Source organism: Chiroxiphia lanceolata, chromosome 23 (assembly GCF_009829145.1).
Source record: "Chiroxiphia lanceolata isolate bChiLan1 chromosome 23, bChiLan1.pri, whole genome shotgun sequence".
Taxonomy (NCBI): Eukaryota; Metazoa; Chordata; class Aves; order Passeriformes; family Pipridae; genus Chiroxiphia; species Chiroxiphia lanceolata.
The window spans coordinates 5,122,485-5,150,049 of record NC_045659.1 but is presented as its reverse complement, the minus strand read 5'-3'; the positions used below and the strand labels follow the sequence as shown (position 1 = coordinate 5,150,049).

Genomic DNA, 27,565 nt, shown 5'->3' with positions numbered 1-27,565 from the left:
GTCCCCAGTGGAAGTGAAGTCCCCAGAGATCCCTCTTGAACAAGAGACACATAAATATAAATATAATTATGGATATAAAAGCCATGAGTGTTCACTGGGTACCGATTTTATGAGGTTTTTGCTTTTTCCTCCTCCAGTTTCTAAGGCATCTTGGAGCACCTCCTGGCACTGGGAAGGCTTCCCTTGCCCTTAATTGATGTTTTTTTATAGGTGATATCCTACTAAAGCAAAAGGTTAAAAGAACAGCGGGTTCCTCCCCGCTCCTCCTGCTGGTTGTTATCACCTCCAGGGTTCAATCCCAGGGAATTCTGAAGTACAGCAGCTTGTGCTCTCAGCAACTTTAGCTTTCCCTGTAGTGCTGTGCTGCCTTAAACCAACGCCCTCAGTGTTACGACACGTGGAGGCCGCGGCGCTCCCGGGCATCGTTCGGGGCCGGTGTGAACACACTTAGGGTAAAAAACCCTTGTGTAAGAGACAGAAATAAGAACAACTTAAAAAAAATCCCATTTGCATTGCTTGGTGCTCAGCAGTGGGCTGTGGGTACCGGTCTGACCCCCCTGAGTTTTGAGGGGTTGCTGTGCCCGCACCTCCAAAATATGGGGTTTTTTTTTTCCCCCCTGTTTTCTGGGGCGATGAAACTAAAAACTAATTGCAATTTGCATGATGCAATCAAGGTGTGCTGATGAGATGCTCAAGGGCTTCTCAGTGAGCACGGAGAGGGGGTGTGTGTGTGTGTGTGTGTGTGTGTGTGTCTTACCATTAACCCCCTCCCAAAGAAAGATCCCCCCTGTCCTCCAGCCGAGCTGCCTGTTGGAGCGCTCTCGATTAATGGCTCTGGTTAATCACCCCCCCTGTCCAGAGCACGATTGTCTTACGGATAATTTCGTTTGCCTAACGAGATTTTCACTAATTAAATCTCCTTTCGGTTGGTGCCGTTCTCCCTGCTGGATAAGGGGAAATGTTTGTGAAAGCCAGCATCGCTCCCGGCTAAATAAACCTTTCCACTTGGCTACCGAAAAAATCCCCACTGGGAATGCGGGATGCAAACGTTGCTTTGGCAAATTAATTCATTCTTGCAACCCTAAAAAAGCTTTTCCATCCCCCCAGAAATATTGTGGAGTTGCTCCCTACGTCCCCATTTTGTGTGTCAAAAAATGGATGGATTTCTGGTGCAAGGTACCGAAATCGGGAGGGGTTTGGTTCAGCTGAGGTCGGTTGATTGGGAAAAATCCGAGTGGGGTTTTAAGGCTCTAAAAAAAGCTCCCAAATCGTCGTCAGGTTCTTGGGGTGTTGCAGCAAAAGGTGGGTCTATTGAAGAATAAATTGGTTTTTCTCCGAAGAGCCGCAGTGCCAGGATAGCAAATTCCTGCAAAATCAGGGAATTCGAGAAAGTGAAATCAGGAAATTCAGGGAATCTGGGAAAAATCTAGTCAGGAAATTAGTGAAATTCAGGAAAATTAATTCAGGAAGGAAATTCTTGCAAATTCTGGAAAGTCCCCTTCACTCTCAAGTTGTGCATCTCTATAGTGCAACGTCGGTTTTTCTCCTAAAAATCCCTTTTTCTGCCAACCTCCCTGGGAATCTCTGAGCAAATTCACTTTGGATTAAATAGAATACCATGGAATAGAATAGATCCTTGTAAATGAGATATTCCCAAGTACTTCTGATATTATTATTTCCCCATACGTGTCGCTTGAGATCCGGAATGGAGATCTGTTCCATCTCAATATTATTGTTCCACATTTCTGTCCAATGAGAAATGATCCCTCAGGTTTTGGGGTTCTTTTTACAGCTTTTTGGGTGTCTTTAGGGGCTGAGCTGTAGGTTGGGATTTCAAATATGTGTATTTTGTATAAAATAGGGGCTGAACTGTGGGTTTGGCATAAAATACATATCACACCTGCATTTATATAATGATATGATAGATGATGTGACATATAATATCTGTGATATATGATGTAATATATAATATATGATGATATAGATTGTAATAGGTGATATAAAATATGTAATATGTCATAGCTATGAGATATATAATATGTATAATATGTATGATGATAGGTGGTGGTAATAGAGAATAGATAATATAGAATATATCTCTATTATATATAATAGAATATGTATTATAGGATAAGCTATATCATCTCTGTATATCTATTATATATAATAAAAATATACATGAAATATAATTATATGGTGTGTATATATAAGAAATAAACTATTCTATATTTGTTATATATACTGTATCGTTAAATATATAGGTAACATATATAATATATTATAAATACAAAATGGTTATATATATATATATATATAATTGTATATTTAAATATAATATATTATTAAGTGAATTTTCCCAATTCCAGCAAATCTAATGGGATTTTGAGTGGGAGGGAGGGGCACTCTCTGTGCTCACTCCTTGCACACCCCAACTCCCCTTCCTGCTCCCACACAGGCTCCCACCACGCTCCACAACTGCCTCCCCCTTCCCTCCTCCACCAGCAGGGATCTAAAAAGCTCCAAAATAACCCAATTTCCCCCCCAGTTTTCCAGAGCTTTGCCCGACATCTTCCCATCAGGACTCAGCCCGCTGGTACCCAGTGCAGCATCCCAGCATTTCACAGCTCCTAAATATTTGTGCATGTGGCTTTGGAGGGACATTTAATAGAACCTAATAGTGTTTTATGCTGTTCAATAACATCTAATGTATTTTAAATAATTTAAAAGAACTTATTATTATTTAGTATTATTTAATAACGCGTTATTGTGCCGTGTGAGCATCACCTGTGGCCTGTGGGAGGCTGAAAAAGTTACAGGGAGGATTGTAACAATCCCTTTGGGGGCCAAGGAATCGGTGACGGAGGAGAAATATGGAAAAGTAAAATAAAGTAAAATAAATTAACAAAAAAAAACCCCCCTTGCATTAACGAAACATTAACTCCCAACATGAGGTGACTTCCATGGGAGCCGGGAGGGGGGGAGGACGCACCGCTAAAAAATCACCCGAGAAGGGAAAGGAGAGAAAATAAAAATGTTTTATCTCCGCTCTCACTCTGTGATAATGATCTTAACAGAGTTAAGGAAAAAACGTGCGTGGTTTTTAAATGAAAGTCGCCCTCGCCCCAGAGGGCTGGGGCAGAGATTTGGGGTATTTTATCCTCTATAGGGATTTTTTTCATTTATTCGGGAGCGTTTTATTATGTTTCGGGGTGTTTTTATTATTGGGGGAGGGATATTTTGTGCATTTGAGGGCTATTTTATTATTTTGATGGGTGATTTATATTTGGGAGCATCCCTGTCGGGGCTTGGGATGCTCCCAGCACTGTTGGCTGATCCCACCTGCCCCCGGTGGGATTGCAGAGACTCCAAGCAGGAAAGGAATTTTAAAGAGAAGCAGAATTCCCTTGGTGGTATTTCACCTGTATTTGGAAAACATTTGCTGTGATGGGATAGGGATTTAATCCAACCCTTTGGAACGCTCCCATCAGCTGCCAGAGCTGGATTTTGGGGCAGATATTGTGTGCCCAGAGAGTGGGAGCAGAGGGGGAAGGTGCTGAGGGGGCTTTTTGCATCCAACCCCTGGTTTAAGGCCTTTTTTTTAGGTGCAAACACCTGTTTGAAAGCCCGTTTTGGCTGTAAGCCCCAGAGTTTAAAGTGGTTTTTGGTGCAAAGCTGCTTGTTTGGGGGGTTTTCTTTGGTGCAAACACCCATTTAAAGGATATTTTATGGCACAAAACCTGTTTAAAGGACTGTTTTTGATCCAAACCCCCTGTTTTAAGGGCTTTTTTTTTTTTTTTTTTTTTCTGCGAACCCTTTCTTGAAGGATACTTTTTGGGGTGCAAACATCCTTTTGAAGACCTTTAGTGCAGACCCCTAAGTGAAGGACTTCTTTTCTGCAAAACCCTGTTTTAAGGACTGTGGTTTTTTTTGCTGAAAACCCCCATTAAAAATACTTATTTGGGTGCAAGTCCCTTTTTTAAGGACTTTTTTTGGGTACAAAGCCCTACTTGAAGGACCTTTTTTGCCATAAACCTTTGCTTGAATGGCTTTTTTGGGTGCAAACCTGCAATTTAAAGGACTTTTTTTGCTGCAAACTGTTTTGGAGAAGCTGCTGAAGCAACATTGGGGTGGGATGAGGATGGGACAGAGCGTGGATGTTTGTGCTGGGGACTGGGCTTATTTGGGGGCAGAACCCAGGATTTTAGGAGCAAGGAAGGAACCCACCAACAGCTTGCTTGTGTTGGGTTTTGAATGTGATTTAACCCTCTTTCCCTGGAAAAATACCCTCCAAATCCCTACCTGTAATGCTTTCTATTCCTGAGGATAATGTACCTAACACAAGTTTTGCAAAAATAATTGTGTAAAAAAAAAAAACCCCTCTGATGCAGAGAAATTCCTGCTACCCAATGATGCTCCTCGCTGACATCCTGTGAGCAAAACTGTCTCACTTTTAAGCTTTTGTTTTTTTTTGGCTTTAATTCCAGCCTGGCCCAGGTGATGGAGGAGCATCCCTGTGGACAGCATCTCCCACTCCAACCATTTTTTTTTTTTTTTTGCTCCTGATAGCTGGCTCACAGGTGGGAAAAATCGGTTTTCCCCGCTGGTTTTTTTTTTGGGTGAAAAAGATGAAGTTCCCTCCACTTTTCCCCCCCCCTCTCCTCCGTGCCGAGCGCTCGCCACCCCGCTGTCTGTTTTTCCTCGCCGAGGTTCAGTTCTAATTATGTTGATTTTCTCCAGCCCACCCCCCTCCTGGCAAGCTTATTAGGGGGAATATTTTTATTTATTATCATTTCGCCCAACTCCCGCCAGCATTTCCAATTACTCTCGCCGCTTCCTTGTAATTGTCTTTCCGTAATGGCTGCGAAACAATTGCGCTAAATGAGGTGGCTCCGGCAAGATGAGGGTTTCACTTCATTAAAGGCTAATGGATTCCCAGCTCCAGCTCTGTGGGCAAAAGAAAAAAAAAGAAAAAAAAAAGGAAAAAAAAAAAAGGGAAAAAAATGGGGGAGAAAAAAAAAAAAGAGAGATTTAAACAACTTCTTTTATCTTATCGGGATTAACTTGCCCCGCTCTGCTGGGGTTGGAGGGGGGAGTGTGTGTTGATGACCCGCGTGTTTGCAGCCTCGATGAGGTGTTAAATGGGTTTTCCTCCAAATCTTTTGGGGTTTGGGGGATTTTTAAAGATGCTTTTTCTCTGAGTTCCTACTGGCTTGCAAGAACTGGCTTCTCCCCCTTTTTTTTCTGTGTATATACTGATACACTGTATTTATTGCCATAAATATACATTTTTATATATATATATAATTTTATAATATATATCTATAAATATCTATATATCATATATTATATGATATATTATATATTATATTATATATGATATATATGTATATATCATATGCATATATATATATGTATATATACACATACATACATATATATATCATATATTATATATATACACATATATACATATATACATGTCATATGCAGATATAGGATGTATATATATCATATATTATATGATATATATATCTATAAATATAAATATATAAATACGTAAATATATAAATATATAAATATATAAATATAAATATTTATAGATATATATCATTTCATAGAAATGATACATAACAATATGACACATAGCAATATAATAACATTGATATACAATATAAGTGACTAGAATACACCTGTATTTATAATATTTAAATAACTACATTATATAATCCTGTATTATAAAAGTATATAATCTACCGATTGCTATAATGTATTCACATGGATATATTGATTTATAATGCTTGACATATAGTGATATATTGATTATAGAATATATTTACATTGGTAGATAGTTATCTGTTGATTATAGAATATATATTAGATTATTATGTAATGCTTGATATCTAGGATATATTGTTATATATTATGTAATATAGATTGTTTATAAGAGTATTAATCATATTGCTATGTATATATACCTATATACACTCAGAGCCAGATTCACCCCCATAATTAGCAGGTGCTTGGGTAGATGTCTAAAAATGGGTAAAATCCGGGTTGAAATGGCCAATCTCCAGAAATTGCTAATTTTGGCAGCAAGGTGCACCCCAAAATGGAGGGGAAAATGCTTTAACCTGGGAATTGCTCATCATAGGAAAATGCCAATTATCCCCATTGTGGGTGAGGGGGAGAAGCCAAAAATTTGAGGGGAGTTGTTTTTTCTGAGAAAACTGTTGAAGTTTGATAAATAGATGAAAAGCAGTAGCAGAAAGGGTTAATTCCTATGGAAAGCAGGATATATATTTGTATTAGATATACAGGTTATAGTATCTGTATTACATTATATCCATCCATTGGATCTATTCCATTGGATGAATATATTGGATATTACATATATATACAGACATTGGATACACATTGAATATATTTGAATGTATACAATATAAATATACAATGTACACATTGAATGTTTATTACATTTTATCCATCCATTGGATATATTATAGATGTGCAGTGGATATATTGTATCCATATAAAATAACCATATTAATGTATCAATATTATATAGTCACTGGATATATATAGTATAATATATCCAATATATTAATTCAATATATACATATTTTTTTATATATCCCCTCTCTCCTTTTCTCCCCTGTATCTTCTCTTTTTATATATATGGGATAGGTATATAAGTGTTCTTTTAATATCAAATATTTATATGACTTTATCCACATTATCCAATTCTGTCCATTAAATATATATATAAAATGATCCAATTATCGATATCTTGGGTGGATTTAGTTGGATAATGTGGATGAAGATATGTATATATATCTAACAGATATCTTTAATATATGTATGATACTTGAATAATCTGTCTGTTGGATTATTGGATGGATGTGATTGGATAATGTGGATGGGGACACACACACACACACGTATATATAATAATCCAGTTATCCATGTATGTAGTAATCCAGTATCCAGTTATAACTGGATAATGCAGATGAAAACAGATATATTTGATATACATAAGAAGTGGAAGGTGGCTGTGGCTGTTGGGGATCAGTGGCTGGATGGGAAGGGCAGTGCTGGGGCTCCCACTGGTCCATCCGGCACCGGGATGCTGCTCTTTCCATATTCATCATGCTGGAGAGCTCCAGCTCTTCTGGGTGTTAAACCACAGGAATATGGATTTACCCACCAAACCAGGGGAGCAAATCTTGTAATATCTCAGGAAAATCCCCTTTTTTTTTAATTTAAAATGCCTCTGGACACCTCTTGGCCGGCCCCGCATCCTTCACCGATCGTCACATCCCGCGCTGTCGTTTGCACGCATCCAGTGTCTCCCTCAAAAACTGCCTGTGCCCATTAAACAAAAAAAAAAAAAAGAAAAAAAAAAGAGATAATAATTTTAGACACAGGAACAAGGGTTTTCTCATTGTAAGTGTATTTCTCTCTCTGCATAGGAGTGGAAATATTGACCCACACATTCTTCCGGGAGCTGTGAGAAATTCCCGTGGGGCATCCCCACCCCGGAGCCGTTCACCCTTATTCCCCCTAAAAGATAAAAGGAGGGAAAATGCATTGAAAAAAACACTCTGCAAAATATATCTTTTTAAGAAGCTACCTGATCCCCAAGCCTTATCTTCCAGCACAGTGCATGTGGGGGCATCTTTCCTAGAAAAATGGCATTTTTAGGCACATTTTGAAACTGTGTAAAGGCTTTGCAAAACTGGGGTGAATCCTGACGGGGGAACCTTAGGTTTGATTTAACCAACTGGAGCTGCCATTTTGAGGTTCAGAAAGCAGAAAAGCACCTACAGCTGGGATGGTTAAAAAATTGGGGGCAGTGGCAGTGGTGGCAGCTGGCACCAGATGATGTTGAGGTGGCGTGTTTTAGCATCTCTTCTGGGGCAAAATCCTGGATTTTTCGCCAAAGCAACCGCCAGCTGCTGCTGCAGAGCTCCATTAACCCAGCACCGGGTGCCACCAGGCCTCTGTGTCAGGTACTTGATGGCTCTTGCTAATTTTTGCCCTGTCCTTTCGGGGCTCCTTGCCATGTGGCACCCGGCCAGGATGGATGCACCCCATTGCCTTCATCCGTATTTTTCCAGCATCCTCGTCCTCGTCGTATTTAACGTCCGAGCTCGGGGGTTGCATCCCTCCGAGCTTTCAGCCCTCCCTATTTCCAGGGATTTTAAGAGCACCCAGTTTCCCTGCGTGCTTCTCCTTCCCTTGGAAAGCCAGCTTGATCATCAGAATAATTTGGGATATTATTTGGGAGCCTGATGGTGCCAGGCTGGTGCAACCCGATGAGCCGAAATCCTTAATTATCGCAGGCGTGACCTTGCTGGGATGAGCGACCAGACGGCCAGGGATGTTCACTTCCCAAAAAAAACCCCAGGGCAGGCTTGATGCAGGGTCTCCTGGCGAAGTCAACGCTCCCCGACTTTAATTAGGTGCCCCTCATTAAGCACAGAGCTCATATAACTGTGGCCCAAACTTCCACAGCTCTGGACTGTGACATTATGGCACTTAAATGCGTGGAAAAAAAGGCCAGAGTGGTTGCAGAGCATCACATCTCACCCTACTGGAGCTGCATCCTTATTAAAGTAATTAGAAAACCATTTTGCAATTAATATTTTTTTAGGATGCAACATTGAATGAGGCTTTAGTGACACTCAGGGCTTAATTTATCTTCATCCCAGGGCAGAAAAATGTGATGTGGCTTCCTTGGCTTCAAAGCCCAGCAGAGGAATTATTTGCTGTCCTGTTAGGAAACTGGGTGAAATTTGGGTGGGTGGCTTGGGTCTGGGTTTTAACTCCAGCTGTTGCATTGCTATTAGGTTTGCAGGAAAACCATGATTTTTTGCATGACTTTCTCTGTCCTGGTGTTACTTCTGAGGGTTAAATCTAGCTCAGGTGTGCCGAGAGAGGGATGAAAAATCTTATGTTTCTAGGAAAAATCACCATTTTTAAAAAATATAAAAGGAAGGAAAAACAGTGAATTGAATTTCAAAGCACGAGGATTATTTTTTTTTTTAATTGTAAGGTTGGGTAAAGGGTGGGATTACTCTGCACTTCAAACAGCTGATTTACCAATGCAAACAGGTGTCAAAAAAAGAAAAAAAAAACAAACTGCAGGCCCCCAGTGGAGGATGGAATGAAGTTTTCTGATGACCTCGAGAACTGAATACAGAGTTTTGGGGAGGATTTGTTTGGTTTGGGGTTGCTGTAACCCTTAGTTAAAAGCTGAATATCCCTTGAAAAGGAGCATCACCATTTAACAGCCGAACCCTGTGCTTGGTGCAGGAGCTGTTAGCAGTGTGTTCTGCAAGAAATACTCAGCAGAAAGCACTTTCTGAGCAAAATGCCACTGAATTTGTGTGCTGGGGCTCTGTCAGGAGTTAAACAGCAAATGTTTTTTGCAGGAAAAAAAACTCACCACGGTTCGGAACAGCCCACGGGCTTTTGGGGAGTTGAACCGACTTCCAGGCATGCCTGTACCATGCAGGCAGCGGGATGCAGACAGCCCCAGGCTGCCCTTAGCTCTGGAGCCAGGAGCGGGATGGACCTTTTGGGATCCAAACTGTGCCAGAAAACGTCTCTGTTTTTCCCAGCTAGTTCAGTCAGGTTAATAAAAAAAATAAAACCCATCGCCGCCTCGCCGGAGGGGCTGTGGAGCGGTGCAGAGTGTTGCTGGGCTGCTGGCAGCCTGGGAGACGTCAGAATTAGCATTTTTAAAAGAGGTGGATGGAAATGGAACGTGGCTGAGCTTTGCTTTTAGCCAGTGTCTTTGCTTTGGTCCTGGGCAACATCTTCACTTTACTCTGTTAGTGGCCTCGGTTCATTCCGAGCCTGCATCCCTGGGTTGATTCCAGCTGCCATCCCTGGTTTGGTCACAGCAAGGATCTGTGGTTTGATTTTAACCATCATGGAATCCCATAATGGTTTGGGTTGGAAGGGACCTTAAAAACCATCTTGTTCCAAGCCCCTGCCATGGGCAGGGACACCTTCCACCAACCCAGGTTGCTCCAAGCCCTGTCCAGCCTGGCCTTGGACACTTCCAGGGATGGGGCAGCCACAGCTGCCCTGGGTAACAAGTGCCAGGGCCTCACCACCTTCACAGGGAAGAATTTTTCCCCAGGATCCCATCCAACCCTGCCCTCTGACAGTGAGAAGCCATTCCCCTTCATCCTGTCCCTCCAGGCCCTTGTCCAAAGTACCTCTCCAACTCTCTTGGAGCCCCTTTAGGTACTGGAAGGGGCTCTAAGGTCTCCCCTGAGCCTTTTCCAGGCTGAACACCCACAGATCTCCCAGCCTATCTCCATAGCAGAGCTGCTCCAGCCCTTGGAGCATCTCCGTGGCCTCCTCTGGACTCTCTCCAGCAGCTCCATGTCCTTCCTGTGCTGTTCCCCAGGGCTGGAGGCAGCTCTGCAGGGGGGTCTCACCTGAGGGGGCAGAGAGGCAGAATACCCCCCTCCCCTGCTGCCCACGCTGTGGGATCAGCCCAGGGCACGGGGGGTTCTGGGTGCCAGTCCAGCCTCTCCCCCACCTGCACCCCAATGTCCTTCTCTTCTGGTTATACCTCCCCTTTTCCATTCAGTGGGAACGTCTCTGGACTGCCCCTTCCCAAATATGATGGATAGTGGCTCAGCCTCAGGACAGGCAGATGCATCTCATCAGGTCCCATGGACTTGTGCACCTTCAGCTTCCTTGGATGTTCTTGAACCTGATCTTCTACACCAGGCAGTTGGATCCTTGATGTGATCTTAGCCAGATTCTTGCTTTGCCTCTTCTGAGCATCCTCAGTTTGTATTCAGGCAGAAGTCTTAGTTTGATAAAAGCAGCATCTTTGGCATGATTCAAGTATCCTTGAGCTAATCCTACCTAGCATCCTTGATTTGGTCCTTTCCAGCATCCCTGGCTTGATCCTCACCATCCCTTCACTTTGATTTCAAACCTTGTCTTGCTCCTCATCAGCATCCTCAGTTTAAATTAACACAATTTCCAGCTTATATATGCAAATATGTAAATAGATCTATCCAGGCATTTTTTGCTGCCCATTCCCATTTTTCTCAGCAGTTTTTCACGGGAGGTCATCTCAGTGAGTGATGGGTGGCAGCTCCCCAGCTGGTGTTAATGCAGAGGGGGATGGTGGTCATGTGTGTGGTGAGACCTGACAAGGTCGAACCAAGAGTCCATTTTTCTTGAAAGTCTGAGCAAAAAAATTACCAACAAGTTGCATTTTACCCAGGTGGAGAACAAATCAACCTCAACCCCACAGCAGTGCTGCCACACTTCAGCACTTGGGTGAAAATCCAAGCAAAACTTTGCAGAGTCTTTTATTTCTGCCTTTTTGGGGATGCTCCGGCTCCGACGCGGGGACGTCGGCACCTCTCCGTTCCTGCATCCCTGGAAAGCTGCGGCAGCCGGATGCGTAGTTGGGCTGTAAAGATAATTAAGTTGCATTTCTGTGTGTTGTTTACTGTTCCTCTGATCCAACGGTTCCCCTGGGACTTCGGCTCAGGGTTCGTTTTTGTTTTGCAAACCTCCTCGCGAGCGCGTCCTTCAATCCTGCTCCAGGAACAATTTTAATTTTACTATTATTAAACCATCCCAGACGCTGCCTTATTATGTGCCTCGGAGCTGAAATTCCTGAAGGGGCGGGGGAACACCGCTCACATCTGGGCTTGTTCTGCAGATGTTTGCTCCACTCTAGAGAGGAGCAGACATTAAAGCCCGACGTCGGAGTGATTTTGCCCCGGGATGGGTTTGCAAAGGTCGGCACGGGATGGGAATGGCTTTGGTACAAAGAGGAACCCCAAACTTAGTTCATCCTCTGCGGGAGGCAGGTGTGAGAAGATCTTGTCTCGGCTTTTTTTTTTTTTTTTTTTTGGAAAGAAATTAATAATTTTTAACCTGGGCAAAAAAAAAATAATTAAAAAGAGAATAATAATTAAAAATTAAATAAAATTAACACGAAGGTTCCGCACCGGCCAAAACCCGAAATTTTGGCACCACTCCGCCATCAAACCTCGTTTTGCAGTTTTTAAACTCTGATGTGGGAGCCCCAGATCCCCCCTGATGTCTGGGAGCTCCGTGTGGGGCCTGCACAGCTTGGGGGTGCCAGAAGGATGGATTTGGCCAGGAGGACTCCTGTGCGTGTGGCTGCAGGGGTGCGTTGGCACGGCGGGGCTCGTGTTCACGTGCAGGTTTGCACGTGTGTTTGCACGTGTGTGTGCCCACGTGTGGGGTCATTTGCCTATGCAAATTGGCATGTGCATTTATTTGCATGTTTACAGCGTGCATTGGCCCGTTTAAATGTGGGTTGGTGCCTTTGCACGTGTAGGAGCCTCTCGCCACGTGCTTTTGCCAGGTGCGTGTTTGCGCATCGCACACATCCCGTTCCCGGCTCTTCCCCGTGCATTTGCACATTTGCATGCGCACACTTATTTGCATATATGCAAATGCATACATTGCGTGGCAAAATACATCCTTTTTTTTTTTTGCCCACGAAGATCCGGCGAGGCAGGGCCGCGTGCTCTGAGCGATCTGACCCCCGCCCGCAGCTCCCCCGATTTACACACCCTCAGTAACTTTGTTCCCATTATCCCTAACCCACAGACTCTGGGAAGTTTAATTTCTTCTCGCTGGTAATCACCATTAAATAGAAATTGTCTTTTTCTGTGTAAACACGTCATTAGCGAAGCCGCTTTCTGCAGGGTCCAGATTTCATTTTTATTAAAATGAAACATTTTTTCGGCTCCTCACTGTGTCCGGAGATGAAGAGGATAATTTTAACCCGTTGGGTTGGCCACAGATAATTGCGCCAGTGTTTGATTGGGGCGATTAGGGAAATATCCTCTTTTCATGCAGAATTTGCATTTTCCCCCCTTCCTTCTCTGGAGTGGAATCGTGTTTTCCTACCCAGCCAGTTTTAATGAGCGTTATCAATCCTAACAAATAGCTTTTCATCTTCACTTTATTGACTTGTTTTTCGGCTGGGATGGGCTGAAAAACAGGTCCAGGTGAAAACTCCGGGTGGGGAAAGGCACCGAATTTCAGCTCCTTTTTTTTTTTTTTTTGCCACTGGAAGCATCCCTGAAATGATGCAGAGGGGTTTTGGGCGGGGGGGAAGGAGGTGGGTTTTGTGCCAGGGGTTGCAAACAACTGTCAGCATCCTCCCCTGCATGTTGTGCAAGAGGCATTTTCACCCTAAATCCTCTTTCTGCAGCGTTTTTTTCAGTGGTCCTGGTGGGCTGCCTCCACCTCTTGGCAGGTCCCACTGGGAAAAGACCTTTCCCCCACTAAATACCCAAGAAAATACTGAAGCTCACAAATATATGAATCATTCTATATGATACATTTCACATCACACATATAATGTAATATATGGGAAAAACAGCCAATATATATTAGAGTAATACATAATATATGTGATTCCCATCAGATCATATGTATAACATATAAGCATACAATAGAAAGTAAATACTTTATTGTTCCCATATATTATAATAAGTATCATATATCCAATCAGATAAGATGGGTATCATCTATTATTGGAATGATAAATAATATATATTACATTTATAGAAGGTATAGATGTTCTCTAATATAACATGCTCTAGATGTTATTTAGTAATATATATTACAGGTTACAAAATATATTAGATAATATATATTAGTGATATATATTAGTGATATATCACATATCATGATATCTGTATGATATGTATTGCATTTATAGAAGGTATAGATGTTTTCTAATATAACATGCTCTAGATGTTATTTAGTAATATATATTACAGGTTACAAAATATATTAGAATAATATATAACATATAGATATCGTGATATGTGATATAACATAGATAATGGCATTAGGTGATGGAGTGGCCTCCCCACGTCCCTCTGCCATAACCAGACCTTGAATTTCCAGCTGGATTACTAAAAAAACCCAAATTAATTCTGAATATACATGTGTATGTCCCATATACAATCCAGTCACTCCCTTTGCCTTTGAAAACCAAACTTCCCCTTCCTGCGCTACCTGGGAAATCGTATTTTCAGAGGCGGGGAAGGAACGGATCCCCCCAAATCCACCTCTCAGCGCCCCCAAACTGCAGATTCCCTGCCGGGACGGGGGTCCAGCCTCTCCCCCTGCCCCTCGCCTGCAGCTGATTTCCCTTATTTATTTAAAATCCCAGCTCGGAGGAGCGTGGCCAGAGCCGGCCGCGGCTGTTCCGATGCTGTTTGCACAAGCCCACTGGGGGCCAGCGAGGGATTGTGGGGCGGGAAAGCTGCTCTGCCAGGCTGCTTGCTTCCAACCTCTTTTTCCCAAACTGCTCCAACGAGCTTGCTTTTTGCTTGCCCTTTTTTTTTTTTTTTTTAACCTTTCCTTGCTTTTCTTGCTTTTCCTTGGGGTTTTTTTTGGTTTTGCTTTTCCTCCCTTTTTCTTGCTTTTCTTTTACTTTGCCATGTTTTTTTTCCTTCTTTTTTTTTTTTTTTTTTTCTTTTTTTGAGAACAGCCAGGCCTCTTCTCCCAGCTAGGAATTTGAAGTGAAAAATGCCCTCTTTGGGCACAGAGGCTTGTTTTTTCCCCCACTTTATGGGGGTTTGGGGGGACATTGCTGCCAAAGGAAAGCGTCACCTGGGTAAGTAAATTCCCGCGGTTGCTTCTGCGCCCGACAGTGTCCCACTAACATCTACAATGCCCCAAACCAGAGATTTTTCTCCTCAAAATGCAGCAGGATTGTGGCTTGGCTCTCTAGAGAAATGAAATTGTTCTGCAGAACCTATTTTGGGAAAAAGGACAGTGGGAATAGTTATTTGTGATAACACTGGGGTGCCACGTTGTCTCTGTCACCTGGAGTTCTGCAGCTGGGACTGGGGGGGGCGGTTTCCAAAGCATCAGCCTGAATTGTGCAGGAAACTTAACCCGTCTTACAGAGATGGTTGAACTGATTCAGCACTTCCAAAGCTGCAAACACATTGGATCATGTTGGAAAAGCATCAAACAAACCCATAGCATCCCATGGCAAACCCTTCCAACCCGCAGCGCTCCTCTGGTGCCGGTGCGGAGTCATTTCATTGCTGTTGCCAACAGATTAGTTCCAGTAACTCCATGTTCTTCTGGGGCCAGAAACGAATTCCCCCTTCTCTTTTTCCTTTGGAAACTCAAGTTTAATGATGGGAATCTTCCTTTGTGATGAGGATTATTCCTTCCCCTTTCTAACTCGTCATCTTTTTATTGCCACCTGACTTTTCCTAGGTGACCGATCCCCTTGCTTGTGATCCCAAATTTGCTCCTTATTAATAAGCAAACATTATTTTGTTTGTGCCTTTTCTCTCATTGGGCTGAGCAGTTTCACTCAACACCAACTCCAAAAGTTGCTTTAAGCCTGTTTGAAGCTCTCGTTGCCACTCTGCCCGAGCATCATTAGCACTGGGGCCTGATTATTATAATTTAATATTTCTTAAGCGATTTTGAACAAATAAAATTAAGTCTCAGAAGCATTTTTTTTTCAGATAAGATGCAGAAATATATATTGTGTGTGTTAGCCCTGGATGCTCAGCTCCTTGCCCCAGTGCCAGGAAGTATCAGTGGGGCTGATTCCAAGGTTGGATGGTGAGAGGCAGTTCCATAAGCTGGGATTAATCCTAGTTTTTAATTTAAAAATTATCTAAATTATTAAATTATAAAATAATTTGTATTATAAAACAATAAAATTATTAGTAAATTAGAAATTTTTTAATATTTTAAATTGAATTCTAAATTATAATTTTACAGTTTATAAATTTATTCCTGGTTTGGGGATGCATCCAGCTGTGGGAAAAAGCATCTGTAAGGATGTTAAACCTTGGCAGAATTTCTTGAAATTTAGGGGTTTTTGCCCCCAAACCCATCAAAACACGGATGCAAAACCTGAGATTTAAGGACTGAAATTAGTGTGAGGTTTAATTCTGGTATTTTCAAACCCCAGAGTTTATGTTCCCATGGCAACCAGTATTTTTATCCTCTTGGTTCGACGCCTTGTGAGATGGAGCCGTTGGGAAATGTCTTCCCTCCTGGGAGCCACGAAGGTGTTGGGGTCAGGTCAGAAGAAAAATAGACATAAATCCCCAGAAGCCAGTAAAAAAAATATATGCAGGAATGTGGAGGTTGTCCCTCTCTCAACAAGCCAAAAAACCCCCCAGTTTTGGGGATGCTTCAACCAACAGGTCACAGGTCCTTGTGCCGCTCTGCAAAACCCACCAAAAAACCCCAAAACTTAGAAAAAAAATCTCATTTTTCCTTTTCTGTATCATTTTTAGATGCTCTGATCTGGGATGAGCTTTATGGGCTGAGTTGGAACTCGAGGAACTGAAGAAAGTGAGGGAAAATACCCCAAATTTTAAATGGAGCAACATTATCTGAACTCCAAGTAGTCTTTATCTGTGGAAAATTATTTAGATTGAGCGGCTTTTACTCAGCCAAATCTCATCACCACTTTATTACCCAACATTGTTTGTTTGATGCATATTATGATAATTCTTAAAGTTTTTCTGAGTTCAGGTCTGGTATTCACTGTCATTTTATTTTTTTTTCCCATTGGACATGAACCAGTTGCTGGAATTCCCTTAAAAACAGTGAAAGTGGAAAAAAATCTTGGTTTTCTGACTTTTCCATAACTAGACTTTTTGGTAGGAACTGTTTCCTGCATGTTGTGCTGGCAGGATGAGATGGAGCAGGAGAGAGAAATGCAGGTATTAAGATGAAAAGAACCTTAAAACTGTGGGATTTTGCTCCTAAACTCCAAAACGAGGGGAATTTCACCCAAAAAAGATTTCCAGGAATTTAGGCAAAATCTAAATTGGGTCGAGGTTGCTGTGGTCTATTAATATTCAAATCTTGGATATTAATTAATTTTAATACTAATTTCTTTCCTGTGATGAGGGTGTTCCTAGCATCAGCTGCCTCCTGACCGTGGCTGAAAACTCCGAATTAAGGAAAAATTACAGATTATTGCGCCGTATTTTTTTCTCTTGCCTGGCTCAAACAATGCTGTTGGCATAGAAACAGCCTTTTGTGGAAAGGTCACCTGCGAGGAGGGTGGTTGAGGTGTAATTCAAGGAGATTACAGGGGATTAGGCTCCACTTATATATATATATATTTTATAGAGAGAGGGTGCGTGGGTATCGCAGTGTCCATGTGTATATTCATGGGTGCTTGCGTAGCTACATGTATATATATTTTTATATATTTATATATATTTATATATATATATTTTAAAAGGAAATGTGATAAAGGAGCAACATCTGGGAGGGTTTGCAGAATTAAAAAGTCGCCGAGGAAGGGTTTATTTTTTTCCTATTTTTTTTTTTTTCCCTGTTTTTCCCCCCCCTCCTCCCCGCCGCACGCGGTGGGGCGATATCGGAACCGAGCGCCTGCTCCTCTGTGTTTTTCACTTGGCTTTAATTAAACCTCAGGCAGAGCTGGAAAAATGTGGCGAGACGAGATAATTGCGCTTATTCCCCGCGCGGGGCCGGAGCCCGGGCTGGGGGAGAAAAAAAAAAAAAGAGAAAAAGAGAAATTTGGAGGAGATGTAAAGGTGATGGAGGGCGGCCGAGCCGCGCCGTCGAGGGTGATGGAGCTGCAAGATTTGGGATGAGAAACTTGGCCAGTAATAATTCCAAAACTGCCAGTTTTCATCCCATTTTCTAATGCTGTGTGTTTACGCTCTGCTCCTGGAACCAGAAAAATTGGTAAAATTCTATTTTTGTGTTTTTTTTTTTTTTTTCCAGCAACTGCTCTGGATTGCTTGTCTTTTATTTGCTTTCTTTCTCAATTTTTTTTTCCCATGTGTTTTGTTGGCAACTCATGGCCAAGGTTGGAATTTAAAAGATGAGATTACTGGATAATTGCATTTATATTGGATAAAACCCCCCACACCCTGTGCACGTGTTCCCTGCAGCCAGCACAAGCGTGGTAAAAACCTCACAGTTCCATTTCCTCCCAGATTGCCAAAACTGATGGAGGTGAGGTGTCATCCATGCAAAATACAGGGAAAATCCCTCCCCAAATTCAAGTGTTGCCTCTTTTAAAGGAGAAAAACCTTAAGTATTTTGAGCCTTTTTTTCCCCACTATTAAGGAGAATCAGTCTGTTGGAAATGGTTCTGGATGGTGGAAGGGGCTTCCTGCACCCTGGAAATAACTGGTGAAAAAAAGGGTTCAGAGGGCCTACAATATCAAAAATCCCTTTCTCTTCTCTTCCCATGGAGCTATAGCAGATCATGGTAACAAATATTTGGCTCAGATGGTGTTTTGGTGGTTACAGTTCGTCAGAAAATATTGTTTGCATCCTGGAGGAAATATTGTATTTTAGCTTTGTTTTGATTCCAAGAAGTCAAAATATTGATTTTTTTATAATTTTATATATATATATTTAATTTTTCTTTCCGTGATGAAGTTCCAAAGGCATTTTCTGTTTGGACACATGGAAGCAAAAAACTATCGGCACCGTCTGCAGACATGAAATGTTTTGACATTTTAAAATGTTAGTTTCCAATTGACATTTCAACATAAAATAGCATTAAAATGGCACCGAGTGAAGCTGTTGATTCAAACCAAAAATTAAATTTCATTGAGGCATTTCAAAACCGAATGGTTTTTTTCCATTCTGAACCAGCTCTTTGGGAAAAGGAGCATTTATTCCTGAAGAAATCAAATATTTCCCCCCCTTTTTTGGTATTTAAGAGTCCACTTTGTTGTGGGACGGTGGTCACTGCACTGGACCACCCCCAGCTGCTCACTTGGAGACACCAAAAAAGGGATTTTTCCATCTAATTTTGGATAAATCACCACGTATTCTAATTTTGGATAAATGCCCAAATAATTCACATCCACTGGAAAAAAAAAAAACCCGAACTTGCCTTTATTCCTACATTGGTTGATGGCCAATGGCGTTGGAGGTGGGATGGATCTATTCAACAGGGAGCAGCTGCGTAGGAGATCCGCCAATAACGTCTCATCAGAGAGCTGAAAAGCTACAGCGACCCTCAAAGTCGCTTTTACTCTTATTTTTCTCAGTCCTTGCAGCTCCCATTTAATGGTAAATTAATGGGGGCAAACGTGGAGCACCAACAAACCAACCATGTCCAGCCTGGGTGGCCACATGGCACGTTGATCTTGGCGACGTGTTGACTTGCATCCGTTCTCAATTCATTAATTAGCTCCTCTTCTCATTGATTTCAGTTATTTTCTTGGTAGGTCGTGATTTTGGGCAGGTTTTGGGCATCTTGGAGGACCGTCTAGGAAGAGGGGAAAGGCAGGGAGGGATTTGGAAGTTGTGGTGGTTTGGGTGTTTTCTCTGGTGCTGATGGAAGGGTCAAGGCACGGCGCTCTCTTTTCACTCATCGTCGTTGGAAGTGGTCGGGAGGAGTCTTCTTGTGGGTTGACAGGGTTTTGGTTGGAGAAACAGCACTTCTGAATGCCCAAAATGTGGTGACCATCTGCAGCTGGAGAAGGTGGAAGAAGGTATTACTTCTTCTCATGGTTCTTCTGCCATCAACCCAACAAAGAAAGACAAACCCCTCCTTTTTTAGGGTTTGTCTCTCGATCCTCCAGTGGTGCTTAATCAGGATCTCTCAAGTGGAAATCCTCATGTTTTTTTCCCTGAGATGTTTTTACCCTCTGACTTCTTCTCACAGGCTGCTCCTCTTGGAAGAGACCTCATGGCCTCTTTCCACAAGTTAGAACTAAAAAATATTTAATAAAGAGGTGATTTAAGCTTTGGGAGAATTTCCATATGAAAAATTGCCATTTCCACTGGGTCATACAATGGCTTCCTAGAAAGATCTTCTCAAATTTGACCAGAATTGATGGCCAAGGCTGCAACTACAGAGCACTGTTTCCACCCAAATTAGTTATAATTATTCTCTTTCTAGAGGTTTCTTGCAGTATGTGAAGTCACTTTTTAGTGGCATTTGATTTTTATGGCATCTTTAGGCAGTTGGTTTGAGTCCTGCTTCTTCATCAACTTGGGGCTGGGTCTTCTCTGTAGGACCAGCACTTTACTCATTGCCATTGCAGTCATCAGAGTAGGGTTGGGTCTTTGAAGAGTTGATGTGTTACTTGTTGTAGTCATCAACACAGAGCTGGGTCTTCTCTGGAGGGTCAATGTGTTACTCATTGATGTTCTTTAATAACTACTCAAATTGTGTCAGTAAAGGCTTCATAACCACGATTTCTTGGGGAAGCAGAGCATCTGTTTTCAAGTTCTTTCTGCAGTTCGCCCATTTCCTGCTTGGAATTTGACTAAAAATAGGGAAATTCTCAAATTGCTCAGGAATGAAAGTACTGAAAGATTTGGGAACATCCTGATGTTGCTTTCTTGGACTTCCATTGGCTTCCATTCATTGTCTTCCATTAATTTTCTTTCAATATTAATCAACATAAGTTAATGTGTCAATGGTGTGGGTTGACACCACACATGACCCTCCACAAGGTAAATGCCGCATCCACACTTACTCTCAAACTGTCAGCTTTCAGGAAAAAATCCAGAAAACATGCATCTTTCCATGAGAAACATCACATTTCGTGGACCTGCATTTTTTATGGAAGACCTCCATGATTTTTTCCAGCGTGCATCGAGGGCGCACATTGGTAATAACACCTCATACTGAGGGGCAGAGATCACATGCAGCTCAAATCTATCATAGCCTTACTGCAGGCTATTAATAGTTTATTAACTCCATTTAAACTCTGCCTTAATGCTCCTGGTGTGCCAAGTGTCTCTGTGTAGAAATTATTGAGAAAAGAGGTTTTTTTAATTGAATTATGGAGCGGTGCTGGGGCACGTTTGCAACCCGCGCCGTGCCCTGCAAATATTCTGTGTGCATTTGTGTGCAATGTAATATTGGTGAATCTGGGGGGGGATGTGCTCCCTGGTTACATAGGGATCGAGCCATCACTGGGAAGAAAGTGCTTCTCAGGAGGTTGTTTCCAGCAGCATTTCTGGCTGAGCCAACCCACAGCCTGGGGCTTTGCATGAGCAGCCCAAAGTGGGCTGAAGTTTGCAGGGATGAATATTTGAAGCCGATCGCCTTGGAGTAACTCTGGTGAGGGGAAAGCCCTGAGGTTTAGAAATCTATTCCCATCACAAGAAGAGTTTTTCCAACCTGTTTCTACTCAAAGCTTGAGGAAGAGTGTGTGGATGGCGAAAAATTCCGCACTGCTGGAACCTTTTATGCCTCAGAGATGGGAACTTAAAATTTATATCTACTCTTATTGCTGGTCCCCTCGTTTAATCTCAAGCACTCCCTTCCTGCCCAGGCACAGGAAAATACTTTTAAAATTCGTTTTCTGCCCCTCTCTTCACTTTGCTGTGATGTTCCTTTGTCTCCCGTCGGTCCCCGGGTATTGAGAGTCAAGCTGGGACATTAATATTGATGCCGACCTCGGTTATTAGGAGCTGCATTTCCGAGTGTGCCGGCAGCATATAAATACTATTACTGGGTAATTAGTGAGCATCAAGCTGAGGCTGGATGGAGCAAGGCTTGGTGTCCTACTTTTGGGGCTTTTTTGATTTTTTTTTTTTTTTCTCATTGGGTTGTTGGGGTTTTGCCCCAAGATGGAGATGGAGAAATGGAAATCCCAGCTCGGCAGCACCTGGGTGCTCAGTGAAACAGAAAGAAGTGAAACAGAGAGGAAAAACTGGAGGAAAAAAATGTCTTCCAGGGCTTTTCCTTTTTGAAAATCTCCTGTATTTGAAATGCAAAATAATTTTGGAGTTTCTTATTCATTTCCCTTTTTTTCTCCCCCCCTTCTTGATTGCTTCTATCCCTTCTTGCTGGATTTCTTGGTTTGCAGTTTCTCTTCCAATGCCCCACTTTAATTTTGCTCCTCTGGTGCTATAAAAGTTTGGAAAAGCTTCAGTATTGCCAAGGGGCAAATGAAACCAGGATACTCTGCTTGGATGCACCTGAAAAATAGGTGCTCCTTGCATTCCTCACTCTCCAGCCCTTTCTGGATGTGGGAAACCCTTTTATTTCGTCCTCTCCCCCTTTCACTTCTACGCAGTAAATACAAAAAGGGTTTTTCCATCCAAACAGGGGTGAGGAGACATCCCAGGGTCATCAAATCCTTCCCTTTATCCCAGAGTGGGGCTTTGATTGAAACGCCATGTGAATAATTTAGGGGCGTTTTGCATCTTTTATACCTCTGAACTTCCACTAAAAGGCGTTTTGAGTTGCTGCTGCTGGCGAAATAGTGTCTGAAGGTGAACAACCCCTCAATTTTGCATGAACTAAAAGGGGAAGGGGATGGGGAGTTGGGCTTTGCCTGCAAAGGCAGGGAGCTTTAGTGCATGAATTTCTTGTATTAATATGGGAGCAAAACAGTGGCTCCCTGCTTTGGGGGGTAAATCACTGCAGCTCACTGCACCCAGGGCTGCAACCTCAACTTCTTGCCCCTTTTTCAATTGCAGCTCAGTTGCCGGCTTTCCCTCAGCATGGGGGTGTTCTGGGTCAAATCTCCTCATTTTCAGAACCTCTTCATGGGTTGAGGCTTTTAATAGGTTTGCTGGGAGAAGGCGCAGCCTCGTTAGCAGCGCGCTAATGGGAGCACGGCTGCATCTCCCACCTGTGGATGCTCACAGAGGGCTTTCATGGTGCTAAACTGAAAGAGAGGAGGTTTAGATATTAGGAAGAAATTCTTCCCTGTGAGAGTGGTGAGCCCCTGGCACAGGCTGCCCAGAAAACAGCCCTGGAAATATCCAAGGCCAGACTGGGCGGGACTTGGGGAAATTTGGTTTAGTGGGAGGTGTCCCTGCCTGTGGCAGAGGGTTTGGAATTAAATAATCTTTAAGATCCCTTCAAACCCAAATCATTCTGGGATTCTGGGATTCTCTGACTTTTCCTTTCATAGCTGACTTCCTCCCAGGGCTACATGAGCAGCAATATGTGGGTTTGACAGGGTGTCTGCGTCAAGCTGCTGGAAAAGATTTTAAATTCCCGGCTAATTTCTTTTCCTTGAAACAAATGAATCTTCCGAAGGGCCTTTCCTCACAGCTGCTAAGCCATTTAATTTATCTGAGCCATTTACAATTTGTGATGGGGCTGTTAATAGCCTGATGTGGGGATCAACACCACTTAGACGCAGGGGTTGGTTTCTTTCTCTCTCTCTTTTTTTTTTTTTCTTTTTTTTTTTGGCCTTTCGGGTTTTAATTTCTGGCTGGATTTGCCCCCAGAGGCGCAGAGCTGTGTTTGGAAAACGTCAGCTCCTTCTCCCCAGCCCCTTTGTCATGCTGGGGCAGCTCGGGCTGAAAGCGCAAACCGCAGCCCACCCATGGGGACGTGCTGCCCTGCTACTACTTAACTGCTTCAAAGTACCTGTCTGTGATATGAAACATGCCATAAAATGAATATATTCCAGATGTTCCCAGCCAGTTCCCCTCAGCTTCCCCAGCCACCTGAAGGCAGCCGACACAGCGAGGTTCCTCAGTCCCCACTGCCTCACTCGCTGCCAGAAGGAGCAGAGTGGTGGCTCATTTGGGGTTGCAGTTTGGGAGGTGGCCATTACCAAACCAGAGTAGTGCCCCCAGGTCCTGCCCAGTGCAGGGTGGGGTGAAGACTCCAGCCACTGATGTCCCAGGGGGTGATTGCCCTTTGTGGCATTGGGGAAAATGGGGTTTGCATCCTTGGGTTGTGGGGGAGCTCTTTGTCCTCATAGCTGGAGGGGGTCTCTTTTTCCGTGGAAGTTCTTCGTTCTTGGGTTGGGGTATCTCCATCCTTGGAGTCTGCAGAATCTCCATCATCAGGGCTCTGAGGGTCCTTGAGTTTTGGGGATATACATTCTCAGGGCTGGCGGTCCCAATACTCACAGTTAGGAGGATCTCCATCCTCGAGGTTTGTGAGTCTCCATCCTTGGGTTTTGGTGATCTCCATCTGCAGGGTTGAGGGATTCCCATCCTTGAGGTTAGGTGGATCCATCCTTGTGTTTTGTGGAGCTCCAGTCTGTGGCTTGGGCATCTTCACCTTCAGAGCTGTGGGGGGTGTCTCCATCTGTGGGTTATAGGGGTCTTCTTCCTTGGGTTTGGGGGGGAATCTTCATCCTTGGGGTTGGCAGATCTCCATCCCTGGGGGTGGGGGATCTCCATCCTTGAAGGTTCTTCATCCTCAGGGTTGGGGGAATCTCCACCCATCTCTGTCCTCCATCCTGGATGGAGCTACAACCCACAACCTCCTTCATACCACAACCTCCACCTTGAGTAGGAGCTGTGGGCGGGTCCAGCCAGGCTCATACCCTTGGCCAACTGCCATTTTGGGATGTTTGGAACCTCTGAGCAGGCCAGGTTCCCAACCTTCCAGCCAGCTCAGCAAATATGACCCTAATTTATTTAAAAGCTCCAGAGAGAACACGTTGGGGGGTGTGTTTGCTGTGGAATTGGGGATGTCCAGGAGACACACCAACAATTTCCTTGGTATGCCCTGTGTTAGGTACTGGTTGGCTGGGAGGACCATGGAAAAGCTGGAATAACAACCATGTAGAAGGCAATGAAGTAGGTGCAAAAGCTAAAATTACTATTCATCGCTAATATGTTGCATGGCACTAATTAATTTTTAAACAGTCTTGCTGGGGACTTCATTGCTAAAACATGATGTTTTCTCCTCCGGCACCATAACTGTTAACTCAAAACAAAGCAGAAGGAAGTCAGGAAGGATGAGGAACTGTGGATCAGTCAGGCTGCTTCCAAATTGCCTGCTCTGATGGCCAAATCCTGCCCCTGTGCCTGGGGGGGATGCTCTGATGCTCTGTTACACCCCTCCACAGGGAATTTTTTGGGGGTGGGGAGTCAAATCCAACTGGGATTGCAGAAATGTTATGTCTGAGTTGTGAGCGTGCTGGGAGCAAGGGATAAGTTATTTTTGACTCTGTTCTCACCTGTCTCACTTTATCCTGTGAGCGTGGCTTTCCCTGGATATTTTTAGCCATGTTTTATTACTGGTCTCACAAGCCTCAGACTGGGGGATTATTGCCATTGCACTCACTCACACTTAAGTTATTTAATAACACAGTCTTTGTGAGTGCTAAGAAAAGACTTTCCTCAATGTTTTCATTGCTACTGACATCTAGATCAACACCCAAATATATTTATTTGACATTTCCCATCACTCAGTCTATGACGTATTGCCCCTAAAATGGCCTGAGCTGGTAATACTTTATCTTCCACTTATGTTTAATTATTCTTTAATTATTTGGACGCTTTTCTTGTCACCACCTTGAGTTCACCTGGTAATTCCATCCAGCCTTTTAATCTCCATCTTCTCCAGAAGAAGGGAAATTGAGCGAGCTTCTGTAAAGTTTATTTAAAAAAAAAAAAAAAAAAGAAAAAAAGATCAAATTTGGTGGTTTCATTTCCACCTTTTTTATTTTAAAATCAGGAAATGTGGCGGCTTGGGGGGCAAATCTCCCCCCTGCCGTTCTGTGGGGGGCTGATGGTACCAGGATGTGGCCCGAACCAAAAGGCTGAGTGTGAAAAAAATTACAATTGCACCATTGAAAAGGGTTTTTTTGTTTTTTTTTTTTTTTGTGGTGTTTGCTGTTGGGGAGAGGCTTTGCCACGTGCTGGTAGCGGCCCCGGGGTCACGGAGGGCTGCGAGCGAGGGGAGTGTGTGCACCCCCAGACGGGGCCATTTCTCTTTCCATCTGGGAAAAGGGATGTGGCATCTGGTTTCACTCCCAGCAGCTGGCAGCTTGAAGCCTGTGTTTTTTGCGTGGTGTGGAGTAAAGAGAAAATAAAGTGTCGAATTGTTTGGCATTATCAAGGATTTCTGCTCCCCAGGACTCCTGCATAAAGAGATGGAAATTTTAGCTGCCGGAGCCAAGAAACACACAGAAGTATATGAATTTATTACATTTTATCTCATTCCCCTGCAAACAGCGCTGGAAATGTCAAAAGATCATCTATTGTTTCATCGTTTAGAGAGAATTTTTGTTTTCCAGTTGTAATTTCTTTGATGCCTGGCTGTGGGGAAGGAAGAGAGATTGGAGCGGGAGCTGGCAGGGCTGTGGCAGGTTGAACGTGCAGGTTGGCCTGGCCATGGAGCTACGTGCATTTAAATTTCTCACATCCCGGGTTTTTAATTTAACAAATGTAATTAAGGCTGGGGTAGGTAGGTACTCGGATTATTCATTTACTCCAGATGGAAAAAAATTAAATTGAATGCAAATTCCGTAATCAGACATGAAGTTGAGGATGTCAGACGTGATGGGGAAGTGTCAGCACATTAATCGGACCGCTTTCCCTAAACAGCACCCGAATCTAAGAGCCAGGGATTATTTGAATAATTGAGGTGGCATTTGATAAGATATCTGATTGCTGATATCTCCTTAAGACGGAGCCCTAATTGTAATTCTCCATCAAGAAGGATTAATCTGCGTAACGGGGTGCCCTGGGAATAGTGTAGTGTCAGGCTCCCTCCCTGGAGTTTTGGTTTTTTATCAGGGGCTGCCATGCCCAGGGAAGGTGCCAGAGAGATTTATTACTTCTCCTGTTACTTTATATGTGAGCCAGGAGGTCATCAGGTAGCACAGCTTGGCACGGGGGATCCAGACATCCAAGGCTGCCTGAGTCCCAGGCCGCCAGCATTGGATCTGTGTTTTGGAGGTACCTCCCATCATCACAGAAGGATGCATTGTTGCATCTTGATGTCACTTCTTTGTGTCTTCAGGGCACAGTTAGACCCTTTCTTCCCCTGTAAAATGAAGACAAACTGTCCTGACTTCAGCAGTTGTTGGAGGACCATGACTCCATCCACAACATCATCTGATGGGATCCAACCTTGATGCTCTTGGAAAACTATTGGGGGTTGATGGGCATTGACTCCCAACTCAGCCTTGGCTGGGGTGATGTCATGGTTTAGGACTGATACCCCCCAGTTTAATGCTTCTACTGAGACTCTCCAAACCATGCTCCCCCTCCCCCGTGGTGGGATGGAGAGGGGAATTGGAGACACAAAAGGCAAAGATCACAGGGTGACAGGAGAACAATTTACTGGAAACACCAATAAGATAAGAAAAAGAGCATTAACAATATTAATAACAAAATGTACAACCAAGTGTCAGCTGCCAGATTGAGTGGAAACTCTTCTTACTACCTGTCATACTTCCAGGGTTAATTTTTGCAGCTGTCACTTGGTTGTAGTCATAGAAAGCTTTTCTTGTGGAGTCCTTTTCACTGCCAGCACCACTGGCTCCTCTTAAAACCAGAAGGGTGGGGGAATAGGGGTGGAGTTTCTCCTTGAATCCCACAACCTGGGTGAGATTAGAAAGGATTTAAAGCGGTGAAAATGACAATTTAAAAAAAATCAACATATCCACGTTGAGGATCCAGTCTTGCAAACAAATAACCACGGTCTTTCTTTCCCTCCTCTATCTAGCAGCAAGTGAAAAAAAGAAAAGGGGAAAAGAGGAAAGAGAGCAAAGGAATAAAGAGTTTGCTGGTGGGTTTTTGTTGTGGGTTTTTTTTTTTTTTTTTTTTTTTTAAAGATTGAATATTTTGAAACAAAATGTAAAGG

General features: G+C 43.1%; 1 protein-coding gene across 2 annotated transcripts in view; it reads left to right on the top strand.

Moving 5' to 3' along the window:
- The window catches only part of PKNOX2 (PBX/knotted 1 homeobox 2), an 87,506-nt gene that overhangs the window by 15,900 nt on the left and 44,041 nt on the right, over positions 1 to 27,565 (top strand). The window contains exon 2 of one of the 2 annotated variants that reach the window (XM_032709633.1): positions 24,485 to 24,546. The exons of the other annotated variant lie outside the window; for it this stretch is intronic. The gene's annotated coding sequence lies outside the window, so the exon portion shown is untranslated. The remainder of the gene's footprint in view (positions 1 to 24,484; positions 24,547 to 27,565) is intronic. 2 annotated transcript variants of the gene reach the window in all.